The sequence below is a fragment of the Apium graveolens genome, chromosome 6, assembly GCF_009905375.1.
Source record: "Apium graveolens cultivar Ventura chromosome 6, ASM990537v1, whole genome shotgun sequence".
In the NCBI taxonomy this organism is placed as follows: domain Eukaryota; kingdom Viridiplantae; phylum Streptophyta; class Magnoliopsida; order Apiales; family Apiaceae; genus Apium; species Apium graveolens.
The window spans coordinates 261,149,315-261,166,839 of NC_133652.1; the positions used below are offsets into that span (position 1 = coordinate 261,149,315).

The following is a 17,525-nucleotide window of genomic DNA, read 5'->3' on the forward strand; positions in this document are numbered from 1 at the left end:
CAATAGATGCATCCAACTCCAGAATTCCTGCTACCTTGCCCTGAGATAGTCTCTGAGTAGGATTCTGGTATTCATTAACAGCCATCAGTTCAATTAATTCATAAGCTTCATAGTAGCTTTTAGCCCACAAGGCTCCTCCTGATGCTGCATCAAGCATGGGTCTAGATGTAGCACCCAGACCATTGTAGAAATAGTTAATGATCATCTAGTCAGGCATCCCATAATGAGGACACTTTATAAGTATCTCCTTATATCGATCCCAAGCCTCGCATAAAGATTCTCCAGATTGCTAAGCAAATTAATTAAGTATATTTCTAATTGCAGTAGTCTTCGTAATAGGAAAGAATTTGGTTAAGAACTTCTGAGCAAGATCCTCCCATTTGGTGATAGACCCTGGTGGTAGAGAATGTAACCTGCACTTAGCTTTATCCCGCAAAGAGAATGGAAAAAGCTTCAACTTAATAGCATCTTCAGAAACTCCATTGAACTTGAAAGTATCGTAGATCTCGATGAAATCTCTGATATGCATGTTGGGGTCTTTTATCGGAGAACCCCCAAATTGAATGAATTTCTGTATCATCTGAATCGTGCTCGACTTGATCTCAAAGGTATTAGCTGAGATGGCTGGTCGAATAATGCTAGACTGAATATCATCGATCTTCGGGTGAGAGTAATTCATCAAAGTCTTTGGATTTGCTTCTGGTTCTCCCATTGCAATAAGAGCCTCTTCTTCTTTCTCAACTAAGATCTCTTCCTCAACTTTCTCCTTGACTACAATTTCTTCCTCAGCTTGATCCAGTGTTCAATTATGAGACCGAAAACGCATATGCATACACGCTCGCTAGAGTACCTGAAACACGACAAGGAATTAAGTAAGTAACAATGTCCGAGTCACTGAACTTTAACGACTAATGATGATAAACACATAAACTAAAAATTAACACCGATATCCCCGGCAGGGGTGCCAAAAACTTGTTAGGGCTAAAACACGCGCTAATATTCACGCAAGTATACGCGATCGCAAGTAATATAGAATAAATTCTAGTTCGTTCCCACATGGATAAGTTTAGGTTAATTTCAATCAATGTATCTATGCAACACTAGTATGGTTATTATCCAATGCTAAGACGAGTAACAATTTTGTGGTTGCTTATACTAAGATTTAACTAAGAGATTAAACTAAAGAATATAAACTAAGAATTAAAGAGAATTGATTAATATATGACACAAATATGGGATTCTAACTTCATTAAATACTTCATTCAATATCCTTTTCGTTCATAACCTTAGCATGTAATGGTGATGACACTAATCAGATAACACGAAACTGAAAAATGCCAACTTTGGTTGTACGAATACCATACTACCAGACATCCACAAAAGAGATAGAAACTGAATAGACATCAATTATATTGAGACCCTATATGTATATAGAATTTGACAACATAACGGTTTAATGCACAAGTTATCTCTCATGATTACATAGGGCAAATAAGATGATTAAAATTACCTACGCATCATACATAACACATACATGAACCTATGCTAGCATGGCAAGTTCTAAACCCTTAAATTCACTTTCGCTTCATTAAAGATTAACACACAATCTTATAAGTTCGCGACGCTCACAAGACGAATAAGTACAACCAAAACTAGGTTATCATACAAACACCACACACTAAGGCATCAAAATGAATTAACTAAAGAAATCCATAAATAAATCCGTTAGAACCCCACGATAATGATTAGCCCATGTTCGGACGCATCATCAACGTGGGTTCCAATGAAAGCATGATATAATAAACGTAGTCTTTATACTTAATAAAACTAAGTACGAAACAAGAGTAAAGGTTCACGAATAAGAAAACTAGCATCCAAAGTTACAACTTAAAACAAATAATCACAAGAATAAACTAGATATTCTTCGCCTTGATTGAATTATGCTCTAAGGTCTTCTTACGCCTTATCCTTAAGCTCTGGTACGTCTCTACTTGAAAAACAACCTTAAGTTATATTTATATAATAGCCCACACAAAGTAGAAGTCTTCTGGATCAAAACTCCATGAGAAGCAGGATTTTCTGAATTTGACCTGGCGCGGCCGCACGCTTAACCAGCGCGGGAGCGCTGCATCTCTGGACTCTTGGCGTGGGCGCGCGCTATCACAGCGCGGGCACGCCATCTCTCTGGAAAAAATGCTGACTTCTTATTTTCTTGCTGATTTGAGTTGGTCTGTTCATGAGCTTTTATTTTAGACACCATCCTAACACCAAATTAGCACTAAAACCATGCTTAAATGCTTGAAATGCAAAAGCACTACAAAAAATACGTTAAAAACACTAATAACTTGAGTGCAAAACATCTATCCAAGTTTTACAGAGCGTAATAAAGTGCCATAAATGCCACTCAACATAAACCTCGGTAGTCACTTTCATCTTTAGAAGGACCATTGTTGAGATCTCTTCAGCATAATACTGTTTCTTCATACCTCTGAAGTTGACCACAATAATAGGCTTTTCTATCACCAGAATTAACTTTAAACGACCATAATATCTTTTCATTTTGAAATGAAACATCATTGAAGACCCTATTAATCAATCTATTAGCACATGTATAGACACTACACCATCGAATGGCAATAGAAACCACTTTTTCAATATTGTGCAAAAAATTGTTGCTATTGGGGGAACGCCTTATATCTATTGCAGAAATTTTTAAAAGCATTGAAATAGAAGTGAAAAAATTGGATTGAGTTGAATAATGGCATTTTATGGCAATGAATATTTTAAAGTGTTACAATAGGTCCAAATTTTGGGCACAAAATATTGGCGGGTTCTAAATCTTTTGAATTCAAAATTTTGTCGGGCTAACCAAATAACAAAGTTAAGAAAAAAAAGAAAAAAAAAGCACCATAACCAACATAAACCCAAAAAATACGATATACACAAGAGAAAGAGAGAGACTGATAAGATTTAATTAGCTACAACACTCAATTAGCTACAATAATCGAAGAGGAAAAATTAGGATCTAACAATGAACTCGATAAGATTTAAGCTACAAAAAGGTAAAATATTGACCCCAAATCCTTTTCCCCCAAATCGATTGTACATGTTAGTTTTAACATTTACCCAAAATCCTTTTCCCCCAAATCGATTCTACATGTTCTTCTTTAATAAGGTTTCATCTTCTTCTTCGTTCAAGTAACTGTATTGAAACTTTAGTTAGTTTGTTTGCATATGTTCAAATTTTCTTTCTTCTTCATAAATTACTATTTTCCGGTTTATAATTAGTCCTTATATTTTTTATTTGAAATATTTTTGTTAAATTTAAGGTAAGTTTGAGCAGTACTTTGTTCTTATTTTTTAATTTATGTTATTTTATATAATTTGAGAATTTTATATGCTTTATATGCTCTTATTTTTGTACTGAGTTTGTTAATTTGGGGTTTTATATATTGTTAATTTGAACAATCTGTTCTAGTACTGATCTTACTTCCAGGAGGCAAGCGCTGTGAAGATAGTTCCAAGGAAAGAATTTCACAGAAAAAATTAAAAAAAGAAATTTTTGGAAAGAAAGATGTTTGGCACGTATTCTTTTGTGAATGTACCTTACGGAAAAGAAGAATTTGATAACACTTATAGTAAAAAAATGACTGAAGTAGCAATCATTATCGAGTAATAGTAGTAAGGTTATTTGAAGGTAGAGTCCATACATTTTTCCAAAATAATATTGCAATATTTCTTTTGTTGATTAGCATAACATTGTTCATATTTCAGAGCTGAAATCAGAAAGAAGATGGTCAGTGTTGGTTGTATTTCACCATACAAAGCTCATGTATACACTATTAAGGAGAAACTTAGAAACAAATATGGTGCCAAATCAGGTTACACGTTCTCTGTTAATGTTAGATCTGTTGTTGCACTAAGTCTAAACAGCGATTGAGGAACTTTCACTAAAAGTTGTTGGTGAGCTATTGTTACTTGTTATAAACTTCTAGTTATTTCAAATAAAATTACCGAAGGTGACATTGTTTTGCAGCTTTGATCTAAACGATTCTACGTATGACAAGTCAAGAAGGTGTAACCTTATTTTATGTGTTCAAAAACGATCCTATCGAAGAAAATGGAGTAAGTGATATGACATCTCTTGATGCTTTAGGTTTCATAATGGTACATAAATACAATTCAAATAGCATTTGTCTATTTTATATGCTTGCAATTGGCCTATCCCTGTTCTTAAATTTTATTTTTATAGCATGGAATAATTTATGTACCCTGTTTTGAGCTTGTACAAATGAAATCTGAATCCATTTCACAGCTATTTGCTGTCAAGATTTCTTGTTAGTTTGTTTAATATTTTAGTTTTATTAGATATATTATATGCATGTTCATGTCTTGTGCTAACTAAAGTTATATCTCTATGTGTATAACTATATCTTAAAGTCACCAGAAATCATTTTTGTAAATAGTCTGAATCATATACTATTTTCTAAAGTATGGTTTTTAGTATTTATTCCATTATAGTAGAATCCAGACTATAAAATCCTATGTATGGGTGCAAACTACTGAGGGTTTTTCACCAGCAATGGAAGAAGCAGTTGCCATATTATGCCTTACATTTCATCATAAAATAAAATCCAGATTTCATAAAGGTTGGATAAATAAATGAATATCAAATGTCTTTAGCCAGACAAATTAAATTGATTTTTGTGGTGCAATATTGTTGGCAGAATCTCCTTTTTCGGTTGCATTCAATGAAGTACATAAAATATTAAAATTTCAAAATCTGAAATAAAACAATGACCTGGATATGATAATAATTTACTGTAAGATTTTTCTCTTATTATATTTGTCCTTGATATTTTTTGTAATTCTTCTAATTTATAATGGTTCTTTGAAGAGACAAATGAATCCTGCAGACTTAAAAATATATGTTGACATAAAATGCTAATTTGGCTAGGTGTGTTGAGAATTGGCTAAGTCGAGAATCAGGATCTGTCTAACAATCAGTATATGATCAACTGATATGATATGAGTTATCATCCGTTGATAATCTTTAGTCATCTATTGATATATACAAATGATTACCCGTCGAAGCTACAACATATATCTGTTGATCAGGCTATCCATTGAGAATGACTTAGATGATAAGTCAGGACTGCGAGATAAATCAGAAGGTGCTGAGTTATAGGATCGTAGTTGATTTAAATATATAAGGAAAGTGTTAGAATTATACTGTAACATATCTTGTAATTGATAGAGGACTGATTGCAGCTGTGTAGTATCTAAACACAGAATAGGTTATCACAATGTGAGAGCAGTACTCGAGTATTCACATAACCTAGAAGCTCTTAAGAATATTGTTCTTGGGAGAGTTTTGTAACAGGTTAATAAAGATCAATATAAAATGTTATTTGATTCATCTGTTCTTACTTTACTTTCATAATACAAAGATTTGTTTAGTAATTGTGTCCAACCCCCTTAAACAATTACTTTACTTTCATAATACAACGATTTGTTTAGTAATTATTAACTGTTAATTTACAAAGGTCAAGATGTCTGGAAGTAAGTATGAAAGCATGAAAATTCCCATCCTGAAAAAAGCTGATTACTCTACATGGAGAGTAAAGATGTTGATGTTCCTTGAAGCTATTGATGATTCATATCTTGATATCATCAAAATAGGACCTCCATACCCTATGGAAACTGTGGCTATGACTTTAGATGCTCCTGAACACTATATCATTAAGGAAATATCAAAGTGGTCATATCCTGAAAATTGCAATGCTTAAGGATGCTAAAGTCAGGAATATTATGCACAACAATTTGGATAATGTGATGTCAAACAGAGTTATTTCCTGCAAGACTGTAAAGGAGATATAGGATGCCTTGAAGACACAGTGCCAGGGTACAATGGCAATAAAGAAGAACATAAGAGTAGTTCTTGTGCAAGAATATGAGCAATTTGATGCCAAGGCTGATGAGTCAATTACTGACATATATGATAGAATTCTGACACTGTTGAATGATATATCATTGGTTGGAAAAAAATATGAAAGAGAAGACTCAAACATCAAGTTTCTGAGAGCTTTTCTAGAAGATTGGGATACTCAAGCCTCAATGATCTTGATTCTCTAACTCTGGATGAACTATATGGGATGCTGAAAACTCATGACTTGGAGATCCAGCAAAGAAAGAATAGAAAGGGTCAAAAGATGAAGTTGTGGCTTTTAATGCAGAGACTCATAATGGCAAGGAAAATATAAGTGAGAGGTCTAGAAGAAGGAACATTATGGAAGAGTGAGATACTGATGATATATCAGATCCTGACATAGATACTAACGAGGATTGTAATATCCGGGAAAATTATGTGGATATTATGTGTTAAATGAATAAATATTATGTGTTTGATAGATTTAAAGTGATTATTGACATGATATTAGATGGTATAACTGTTATGTGTATTTATGTGCGGGCCAGAAAATCTTTTGATTGATTAATATATGTTTAAACTGCAATTATATGAATTTATCCGTAATCGGGACGCGTATTTATTAGCGTCTTTATTAAGATACTTGTTTTATTTCAATTTATGCGCGTTTAAATGTATTTTAGGTGTTTTCGAGTTTTTTTCTGGTAATTTAGGGATCGTTTCCGTTTTTCAAAAATCAACGGACCGGGGACCCCACTAGGACGTCAAACCCCATAAAATCCGTGTTTTTATTTTTATAAAAATTTTCGTATTTCAAGTACCCATTATTTTTGTATTTTTGAATTATTCACAATTTTTGAAGAATTTTGACATTAATTTTATATTTTATCATTTTAAAATTATTCCCCGTAATTATTATTTTGGGGCCCTAATTATTATAATTAGGGGATAAAAACACCCTTAATTTATTTTTGGGGTATAATTTTTGTGAAAATATAAATAGCAGAACTGGATTTATTTATTTATTTTTATTCTATTAAAAATCAGAAAATTCAGAAAAACCAAGAACATTCTTGGGGATATAATCTCGTTCATCACAGAGAATTGATGATTTTGAGCTAACCAGGAAACCAAATCGGACGTTCCACATATCAAATTGATCCCCGTAACGAGCCCGTTCTATTGATATCAAAATCACGAATCGAGGGTGAGTATTCTGTAAAATCGATTCTGGGTTCATGTTCTTGAATTCGTTTTTGGATTTTAAGTGATTGTTGATTGTTTTTATTGTTGCAAATAGCTTTAGTTTGATCTGTAGAACCGATTTACATATTTGGTTGATTAGTTGTAGTTCGGGATTGATGAAACCGGGTTTTCGGTTTCACCGGATTTTTAATTTAATTTTCTGATTTGTATGTGTTGTTTCTGATTGTTTGGATGACTGGAATAGATTATAAATGATTCCAGCTTTGAATTGAGACCAGAATCATTGGATTTGGTTAATAATTGTGGGGGTTCGTATTTTTCCGATGAGTCCACCGGAGTATGTTGTGTTTTCGCCGGCGAATGGGTTGTGGAATTAATCGATTGTTGTTGTTGCTATTTCTGGACTGTAGGAGTAATACGGAACTGATTGGCATCAAAAGCGTAACGTTTTGGTGTGTTTTTGGCCAACACCGGAGCTACGCCGGAAGTCTCCCTGGTGACCGGAATCTGCGAATTCCCAGAAACCGGCGGGATTTTCCGGCCAGCTTCATACTGACCTGTTAGGGTTCTTCGTGACCCGGGAACCCGATTTCCTTGACCCGGTTTTGATCTTTTATTCCCCAAACCCCCAACCTTAAAACTGTTTGTATGATTTTCTTTTTATTTTCTTTAAAATTCATTTTAAAAAATTCTAAAAATCATTTATTTTACCTTTAAAAATCATTTATATATTTTCTTAAATTCTAAAAATTATTTCCTTAATTATTTTAAATTTCTAAAATTATTTTCTTTTATTTATGTTCAAAAACTCAATTTCATTTAATTATTTATAATTTATTTTAGTTAATTATTTATGGATTTAATTAATTGATTAATTCATTTAATCAATTAATTTAATTTATAAATAGTTAAATAAATATAAATTATTTATAATTAATTCAAATAATTCCTAAAAATTATTTTTAGGTTTTAAAAATTATATTTTGGTATTTAAAAATTGATTAATACTATTATTAATTGATTTAAATCTATTTATTTCTTATTTTATTCATAATAAATAAACAATTCGTCTGTCTAATATGAAACGAACGCGTATAAACTCAGAAAAATATTACGCTTTCAATAAAAATACTTTTAAGTCCTAATTTCTTTTGTATTGTAATGGCATTTGATTCGTGTATCACTTTGACTCGATATCTGATCGGTAAATATTATTAATGACCTGATTTTCATTCTGAACGCACTGAGACATATCTTTTATGACTTATATGTACACGAAATATGTGGTTATGTGATATATGAATACCATGATTATGGGCTATGTGATATGTATGCTATCTGTTTACAATTTAAAATGCCATGCTTAGTTATAAACGATCGGGTAGATGTCAAGACGTATAGTTACGTCGATTGAGTTTGGTTCCGTCCATTTAAGTTAGTCTTTTTGTTTATAGAATCGAGTAGCAAGGAGTGCGGTTAAGTGTTAGACGGAGATAGTAGCCAGCAGCTATAAGCAGAGTTATAGTAAGAGGTTATCGAGCATACCAGACAAGTACCCCTAACTTCACTTATTGTGCAAGTGACGTTTATTTTGAATCATATTATGCAAAAATTATATCTTCATTTATCATTCAATTGATATTGACTCTGAACTATATTCTTTCAATTTCCATACTATTCTAAGTTTAGAATAGTTAAATGTTTTATATTTTGCTATAAATTACTCTATGTAGTGGAACATTGAATTGAGATTAGCGAATAACTAATTGTTCTAGTTATTTCGCCATCGATGTTGAGATAACTCTGGACCATGAGAAATGGAGAGTTATATGGTTAAGGATGTCCTTTGATTCGACTCCTTTAATCAAAATGTTTTATGGATTGGATGAATGCGTAAGTGACCGGGACTGGCGGTCCAGCGGAGGGCTATTTCTATGTTTTATATGAAATATTATGACACCATTTTTGCCAAAAGCAGGTATATTGCCTTTTTATTTAGGTACTCGTGTTTTGGGGACATGTTTCTATGAATCATGACCTTGTGCTATCACACGGGCTGATCATCATGTGATAGTACGTCCGTCGGAGTTAGATTCCAATCTAAAAATTATCGTTTATTGTTGATAGCCTGTGAAGCTTTTATTATTGATCAAATATTACTGATTTTATCCTGTTGTTCAGTTATTATCAGAATGTGGTTTATCATTTCAATCACATTTTATACTGCTTGTTGAGCATTTCTTTCGCTCATACTTGTTTATCAATCTAATCTTTCAGCTAAGCCAGAGCAGGCTTGAGATCCAGGTTTGATCAGAAGTCGAGTGCTTGTAAATAGTTGGTGTGTATTCCAGGTAGATTGTTTTGGGACGCTCGGATAGTCTAGAGGTTTGTAATAAAATTTGAATAATCTGTAAAACTAATTAGACTTATGGTTTATAATAATAGTTGGTTTGTATTAGTGCCTGTTTCATACTATAACCTGTGACCGATCCAGTGCATGCAAGGGGTCATATTTATTATATTATTCCGCTGTGATTATTTTATTATAGTTTAGGAGCAAGTGACCCCCAAATCTAGACCCCGGGTTTGGAGGGCGTTACAGGTTGGTATCAGAGCTACAGGTTATGGTCACTGAAATAGGCTTAGGATTATCATAGATGAGTCATAGGAAGATCACATAAGATAGACGCGTGTAGGTTAGCTATTGTTGGATTTTAATCGCAGCGGAGGCATGTAAAAGCACTTTTACACATATAAAATCCAAATAAAAGCATATAAATCATGATTAAAACATAGGGATCGATTACTAACCTTTAATATGCGATCCAAAAGCAACGATCGGAGATCCTTAGCAGTTGCTCCTCAAACGTGAAGCACTCCACCGGTATCCACCAAGAAAATGACGTTAAGGAGGAGGAGGAGGTGGAGAGAATTAGGTTTTATAAAATTTTGGAGTTAGAATAAAAATAGGGTTTATAATAGTATATTTATAGGCAAAATTTTCAGCTGAAATTTTCCCATAAATATTATTATTATTATCCCATTTATTATTCTCATTAATAATTAAAACACCTTTTAATTATTAATCCTTTTTCTAAACACTTTAGAAATAATTCTCTCTCTTGATTTAATTTCCAAAAATTAAATCCTTAATTAATAATATTAAGAACTTTTCTTAATTAATTTATAATCAATTAAATCTCATTTAATCAATTATTAAATTTGCCAATTAATTATTTATTTCACAAATAAATAATTATTAGCCATTATTAATTAATTCCTCCACCATTAAATCATTCTCCTTTTATGGTGTGACCCTGTAGGTTCAATATTAAGCCGGTAGTAGAAATAAATAATAATAAAACTATTTTATCATTATTTATATAAATTCTCTAATTTATTAAATATGATTAATTAATTAATCACATTTATTCTACATCGTGAGGGATACTTCTCAGCATATCGCGACTATCCGGATAATATGAATTCACTGCTTAGAATACCAAGAACCTATTCAGTGAATAGTTACCGTATAATAAACTCCTTCTACCCTACAATGTCCCGATTAAATACAAGGCATGGATCTCGTGTCAAGCCTATCTAATTTAATCACTTGCTTACCATTTACTATGCTTAGTTCTATGCAAATTAGAAACTCCTTTCTAATTTCATTCACTTTGGCCAGAGATTCCTGAACTAGCATAAGTGGATCAGCCTTGAACATTCGCTTCCTTCACTGGAAGGGGTAGATCCTTTATTGATCATACACTATCTTCGTGTACAAATTCCTATACCCAGTAGAGCCCTAATAATTGTCCCTGGAGACTAAGAACTAAACCAAAGCATAGTTCAGTGTACACAAGATGACTATGATGACCTCAAGTCTATGGATACTTGTACAAATATCACTATATGAACAACTGCTGACACGTGAGTGAACTCCATCAGTTGTTCAGCTTGGCGAGTCAAGTTCAGTGAACTTATTCTATAATAAGCACCTACATACTAGCTATAGTGTCACCACACAAATGTCTATGAGAACAGACATCCTTCATAATGAAGCAAGCATAGTATGTACCGATCTTTGCGGATTATTAATTACCAGTTAGTAATCCTATGATCAGGAACTATTTAAGTTTAGAGTTATCATCTTTTAGGTCTCACTATTATGATCTCATCATAATCCATAAAAAGCTTTACTCTAAACTATGGTATATCTTATTTAAACACTTAAATAGATAGAGTCTGTAATAAAAACAAAACAAGTCTTTTATTAATATCAATGAAATCAAAACAGATAAAAGTTATTCCTAAATCCTAATACATGATTGGACTTAGGACATATTCCTTTCAATCTCCCACTTGTACTAAAGCCAATCACTCTGGTATCTAATACCCATCTAGTCCTTATTATGATCAAAGTGACTTTCATAAAGTAGCTTTGTGAGTGGGTCTGCTATGTTGTTATGTGTGTCAACTCTATTTCAATACAACACTATAAATGTTATCGCGCTCCCACTAACCCTTTTGTAGACACATGGTTCATCTACATTTTTCATAAAACCAAACTCTTTGATTGTCTCATCAAAACGGATGTTCCATCTACGAGAAGCTTGCTTTAAACCACATATGGTTCGCAGCAGCTTACACACTAGGTTTTCATTTCTCTTGGAAAGAAAACCATCTGGCTATTTGCCAGATCTCATAGTCGTAGTAAGCAGCATTCGCAAGTAAAATCCGAACTGATTTTAACAGAGCTACAGGTAAAAGGTTTCATCAAAGTCAATCCATTGCCTTTGTTTGAATCCTTTTGCCAAAAGCCTGGCCTTAAAGGTCTCCACCTGGCCATCTGCTCTAATCATTCTTTTGTATCCCGTATACATAGATTTTATTCCGGATTTCATGGCACTATGCCATTTCTCTGAGTCAACACTACTCATAGCCTCATTATAGGTCACAGGATCGTCATCATCAATGATCGACAACTCATTGTCATTCTTAATGACAAGGCCATATTACCTCTCAGGTTGGCGAGACACTCTCCCTGACCTACGAATGGGCTGTTCCACAGAAGGTTGTTCAGTCAGAACAGGTGTTTCCACATGATCCGTAATAGTTTGTGCTTCTTGAACTTCATCAAGTTCAATTATGCTCCCACTGTTTCCTTCAAGGATAAACTCCTTTTCCAAGAAGGTAGCATGTCTGGAGACAAACACCCGATGATCGGTGTAAAAGTAATACCCTAAAGTCTCTTTAGGATATCCCATAAAACTACATTTTACGGATCGATATTCCAGCTTATCTGGGTCAACTTACTTGACATAAGCTGGACATCCCCAAATCTTAACGTGTTTAAGACTCGGTTTCCTTTCTTTCCATATCTCATACGGAGTTTGAGGAACAGATTTGGAAGGCACCTTATTCAGTAAATATGTTGAGGTTTCCAATGCATAACCCCATAGGAATACAGGAAGATTTGCATAGCTCATCATGGACCGAACTATGTCTAACAAAGTTCAATTTCTCCTTTCAGATACCAATCTAGAGGCGTCCACTGGGAGACTATACCATTTACTTTGAGATAATCTAGAAACACTCCATTAAAGTATTCACCACCTCGATCTGATCGAAGAGTTATAATACTATGTTTGGTTGTTTCTCCACTTCATACTTATACTCTTTGAACTTTTTAAAGGCTTCAGACTTGTGTTTCATCAAACACATATCCGAATCTAGATCTATCATCTATGAAAGTAATGAAGTATGAAAATCCACCCATGGCTTGCGTAGACATTGGTCCACATACATCTGTGTGTACCATTCCTAGCAAATTTGCAGTCCTTTTTTCCATGTCTACTAAATGGAGACTGCAGTGCCACAATAAAGTGAGATTTTCATCATCCCTTTTCTTTTATTAGTTTGTTCAATCTAAAATAAATTATATCACATACATACAGACCATTATTTAAAGTACCACGTCCATAAAGAATATTATTTCTAAGAATAGAACATTCATTATTCTCAATAATAAATGAAAATCCAGCCAAGTCTAACATGGGAATAATATTCCTCACAATCGAGGGAACAAAATAACAATTATTTAAAAAAATAGTCTTGCCCGTAGGCATATGTAAATGAAATGATTCTACATCTTCAGCAGCAACTCTTGCTCCATTTCCCATCAGTAGAATCACCTCCTCTTCTTTAAGAGTCCTACTTCTCCTTAGTCCCTGCAACGAATTGCAGATGTCAGAACCATAGGCGGTATCTAATACCCAAGTAGAAATTTGATTTAATGACATATTCACTTCTATCATGAACATACCTGAATCAGAAGCGGTAGTCTCACTACCCTTCTTCTTCTTCAATTCTGCAAGGTAAACCTTGCAGTTCCTCTTCCAGTGCCCCACCTTGTTACAGTGAAAGCAAACAACTTTGCTCTTGGGGTCTTCAGCTTTTGGTGGAACCGGCGTTTTCTCACCTACTTTCTTCTTCTTGGAAGGGTTCCTCTTCGTTTTCTTAGGATTGGAACCTTCACCAATTTAGAAGAACAGAACTCTTCTTAGGGGTAAAATTCGATTCCGCAGTCTTCAACATGTTGTGGAGTTCAGGCAGGCTGACATCCAACTTATTCATGTGAAAGTTCACAACAAACTGCGAGAACGAACTCGGATTCGATTGCAAGACCAAGTCTTGGCTCAGCTCCGCATCCATGGCAAAACCAAGTTGTCTAAGACGTTCAATCAAATTGATCATCTTAAGTATATGGTCATTCACAGATGATCCCTCAGACATCCTACAACCGAACATCTCCTTCGATATCTCATATCGAGTTGTCCTCCCTGCCACATCATACAACTCTTGTAGATGCATGAGGATAGTGTGAGCATCCATATGCTCAAGTTGCTTCTGTAGCTCAATGTTCATGGAACCTAGCATGATGCATTGAGAAACATTTGCATCATATATCCACCTACGATACACAACATGTTCATCATTATGTGCATCACTAGCAGGTTCAGTAGGCTTAGGTGAGTCAATCACGTATTCCAGCTTCTCAATCCTGAGAACAATTCTCAAGTTTCGAAGCCAGTCAGCATAATTAGGACCAGTCAACTTGTGAGCATCCAGTATGCTCCTGAGTGATAGTGCAGAAGACATAATGTATATTGTAAATCTGTAAATGATAAACACATAACAACACTTAGCAAATATTCGATTTCATTTTAAAACACTATATGAATCGGGTCTTTATTCATAAGTGGCTCCCACTAGTTTATCTAATTTATTCAACCCCATACGTGAAAAATTAAGCATTCATAATGCTAGTGGGAATAGGGATCCTACATTCCATTACACAACCCCGGCTGTGGCACGAAACGCCATGTAATGTTCAATAGGCAGACAACTCTTGTCAATTACATCTAATGTTATTCCCTAATCAAACTTTAACCTCTTGAATAATTGAGTCACGGCTGTGGCACGACAAACTCAATATTCTAAGTCAAGTCTAACCCAACATTCCGTACAATTGAATCAGTCTCCAACGGCCCACGGCTGTGGCACGTAACGACCTTTAGATTCTAATTCAATGTACACATCTGTATGTAATAGACAAGTATTTCTTATTTCGAAATCAAAGCCCTCGGCTGTAGCACGAAACGACAATGATTCAAAAATAAGAACTACTTTTCTATCATGTTGGAAGGCTATGACCGACACAAGCCCGTTGTGTCATTGGCCAATTACTACTTGATATTATTTAATTTTAGAGGGATTATATTACGTTACAATCATAATCATATTATAAAGAGATTCTTCCTTTTAAATTAAATATTTCAAATCAATAATCAATAATCAGATGATTCCCAGATCGGGTGGAGCATTGTCAAGAGGCGTCACTTAATAACCCTTTCTTACAGATAGAAATCTGTTGTTGACAGAATCATCCTTTCTCTCATATCGAAAATTCATATTCAATTACGTGTTTCATAAATACAAGAATCTCATGATTGTATTCATAATATTATTCTTAAGGTTATGAAACAATTTCACTACACTAGATTGTCTAACAAGCGCCTTATGTTCATTTAAGTTCACCTAAATCTATCATCGCATGATAAACTAAGCATATATCACATATATAAACATGAATAAACATCAAGGTAGGCATGTTACATCATCTAGCATATTGGTCTAAGCATTATACATCTCTATGTATCACATGAAGCATTTAAAAGCAGTTAAAACAGTTGAAAAACAGATTTAAAACACTTTCAGAAATATAAACAGTTCAAAACTTTTATATAAACTAAAATTGATCACTCCATTAGATCCGTCTCGGAAAAACGAATCCAACGGTATATTGCACGCCCAAAACGGAGTTACGAAACTCCCAGAAATCAAATTTAAAAAATAACAGACGGGCTGTAACGCATTACAGGAACGCGTTACAAGCCCTGTAACGCATTCCGGTGATGCGTTACAACCCTTTTAAGCCATTAAAAGGTGTAACGCATTCTGTGAATGCACCACAGGGTGTAACGCATTCCCGGAATGCGCGACACCCCTATTTTTCTGCCTGCGCTACACGCGCCGTACCGCTTCGGCCTAACAGCTTCTCGCACGGAAATCCGTGCCGCCTGACATCTTCTCTGTCTTCTTCTTCCGTGCAACAGTACAGATTACAGCAGATAATAGATGTACATATATATACTTACAATTTATATATATATATGATTATTTAATTACGAATTTAATTGCAACAACTTCAAAAATTCATAATAAAAAATCTACACATCATAAAATTATGAAAAAAATACCCATACGATCTACAACACTTGTAGAACCCAGATCAACATTCGAAATTATTTTGAGAAACGATTTCTCATCAGACAAAATTAATCCATGATATAACTTGTAAAAATCATAATTAATTCATAAAAGCACATAAAATTCTGAAATTTTTACCACAGATCTATATGCATACAACCTATGCTCTGATACTAATGTTGGATTTTAATCACAGCGGAGGCATGTAAAAGCAATTTTACACATATAAAATCCAAATAAAAGCATATAAATCATGATTAAAATATAGGGATCGATTACTAACCTTTAATATGCGATCCAAAAGCAACGATCGGAGATCCTTAGCAGTTGCTCCTCAAACGTGAAGCACTCCACCGGTATCCACCAAGAAAACGACGTTAAGGAAGAGGAGGAGGTGGAGAGAATTAGGTTTTATAAAATTTTGGGGTTAGAATAAAAATAGGGTTTATAATAGTATATTTATAGGCAAAATTTCCAGCTGAAATTTTCCCATAAATATTATTATTATTATTATCCCATTTATTATTCTCAATAATAATTAAAACACCTTTTAATTATTAATCCTTTTTCTAAACACTTTAGAAATAATTCTCTCTCTTGATTTAATTTCCAAAAATTAAATCCTTAATTAATAATATTAAGAACTTTTCTTAATTAATTTATAATCAATTAAATCTCATTTAATCAATTATTAAATTTGCCAATTAATTATTTATTTCACAAATAAATAATTATTAGCCATTATTAATTAATTCCTCCACCATTGAATCATTCTCCTTTTATGGTGTGACCCTGTAGGTTCAATATTAAGCCGGTAGTAGAAATAAATAATAATAAAACTATTTTATCATTATTTATATAAATTCTATAATTTATTAAATATGATTAATTAATTAATCACATTTATTCTACATCGTGAGGGATACTTCTCAGCATATCGCGACTATCCGGAAAATATGAATTCACTGCTTAGAATACCAAGAACCAATTCAGTGAATAGTTACCGTACAATAAACTCCTTCTACCCTACAATGTCCCGATTAAATACAAGGCATGGATCTCGTGTCAAGCCTATCTAATTTAATCACTTGCTTACCATTTACTATGCTTAGTTCTATGCAAATTAGAAACTCCTTTCTAATTTCATTCACTCTGGCCAGAGATTCCTGAACTAGAATAAGTGGATCAGCCTTGAACATTCGCTTCCTTCACTGGAAGGGGTAGATCCTTTATTGATCATACACTATCTTCGTGTACAAATTCCTATACCCAGTAGAGCCCTAATAATTGTCCCTGGAGACTAAGAACTAAACCAAAGCATAGTTCGGTGTACACAAGATGACTATGATGACCTCAAGTCTAAGGATACTTGTACAACTATCACTATGTGAACAACTGCTGATACGTGAGTGAACTCCATCAGTTGTTCAGCTTGGCGAGTCAAGTTCAGTGAACTTATTCTATAATAAGCACCTACATACTAGCTATAGTGTCACCACACAAATGTCTATGAGAACAGACATCCTTCATAATGAAGCAAGCATAGTATGTACCGATC

The 17,525-nt window shown here is 33.8% G+C and overlaps 1 non-coding gene across 1 annotated transcript; it reads left to right on the top strand.

Annotated features, from left to right (window-relative positions):
* The first annotated feature begins 215 nt into the window (after positions 1-215).
* On the top strand, positions 216-322 carry LOC141669811 (small nucleolar RNA R71). The gene has a single exon (XR_012554069.1). It is a non-coding gene; the product is annotated as a small nucleolar RNA R71 (small nucleolar RNA).
* The last annotated feature ends 17,203 nt before the right edge of the window (positions 323-17,525 follow it).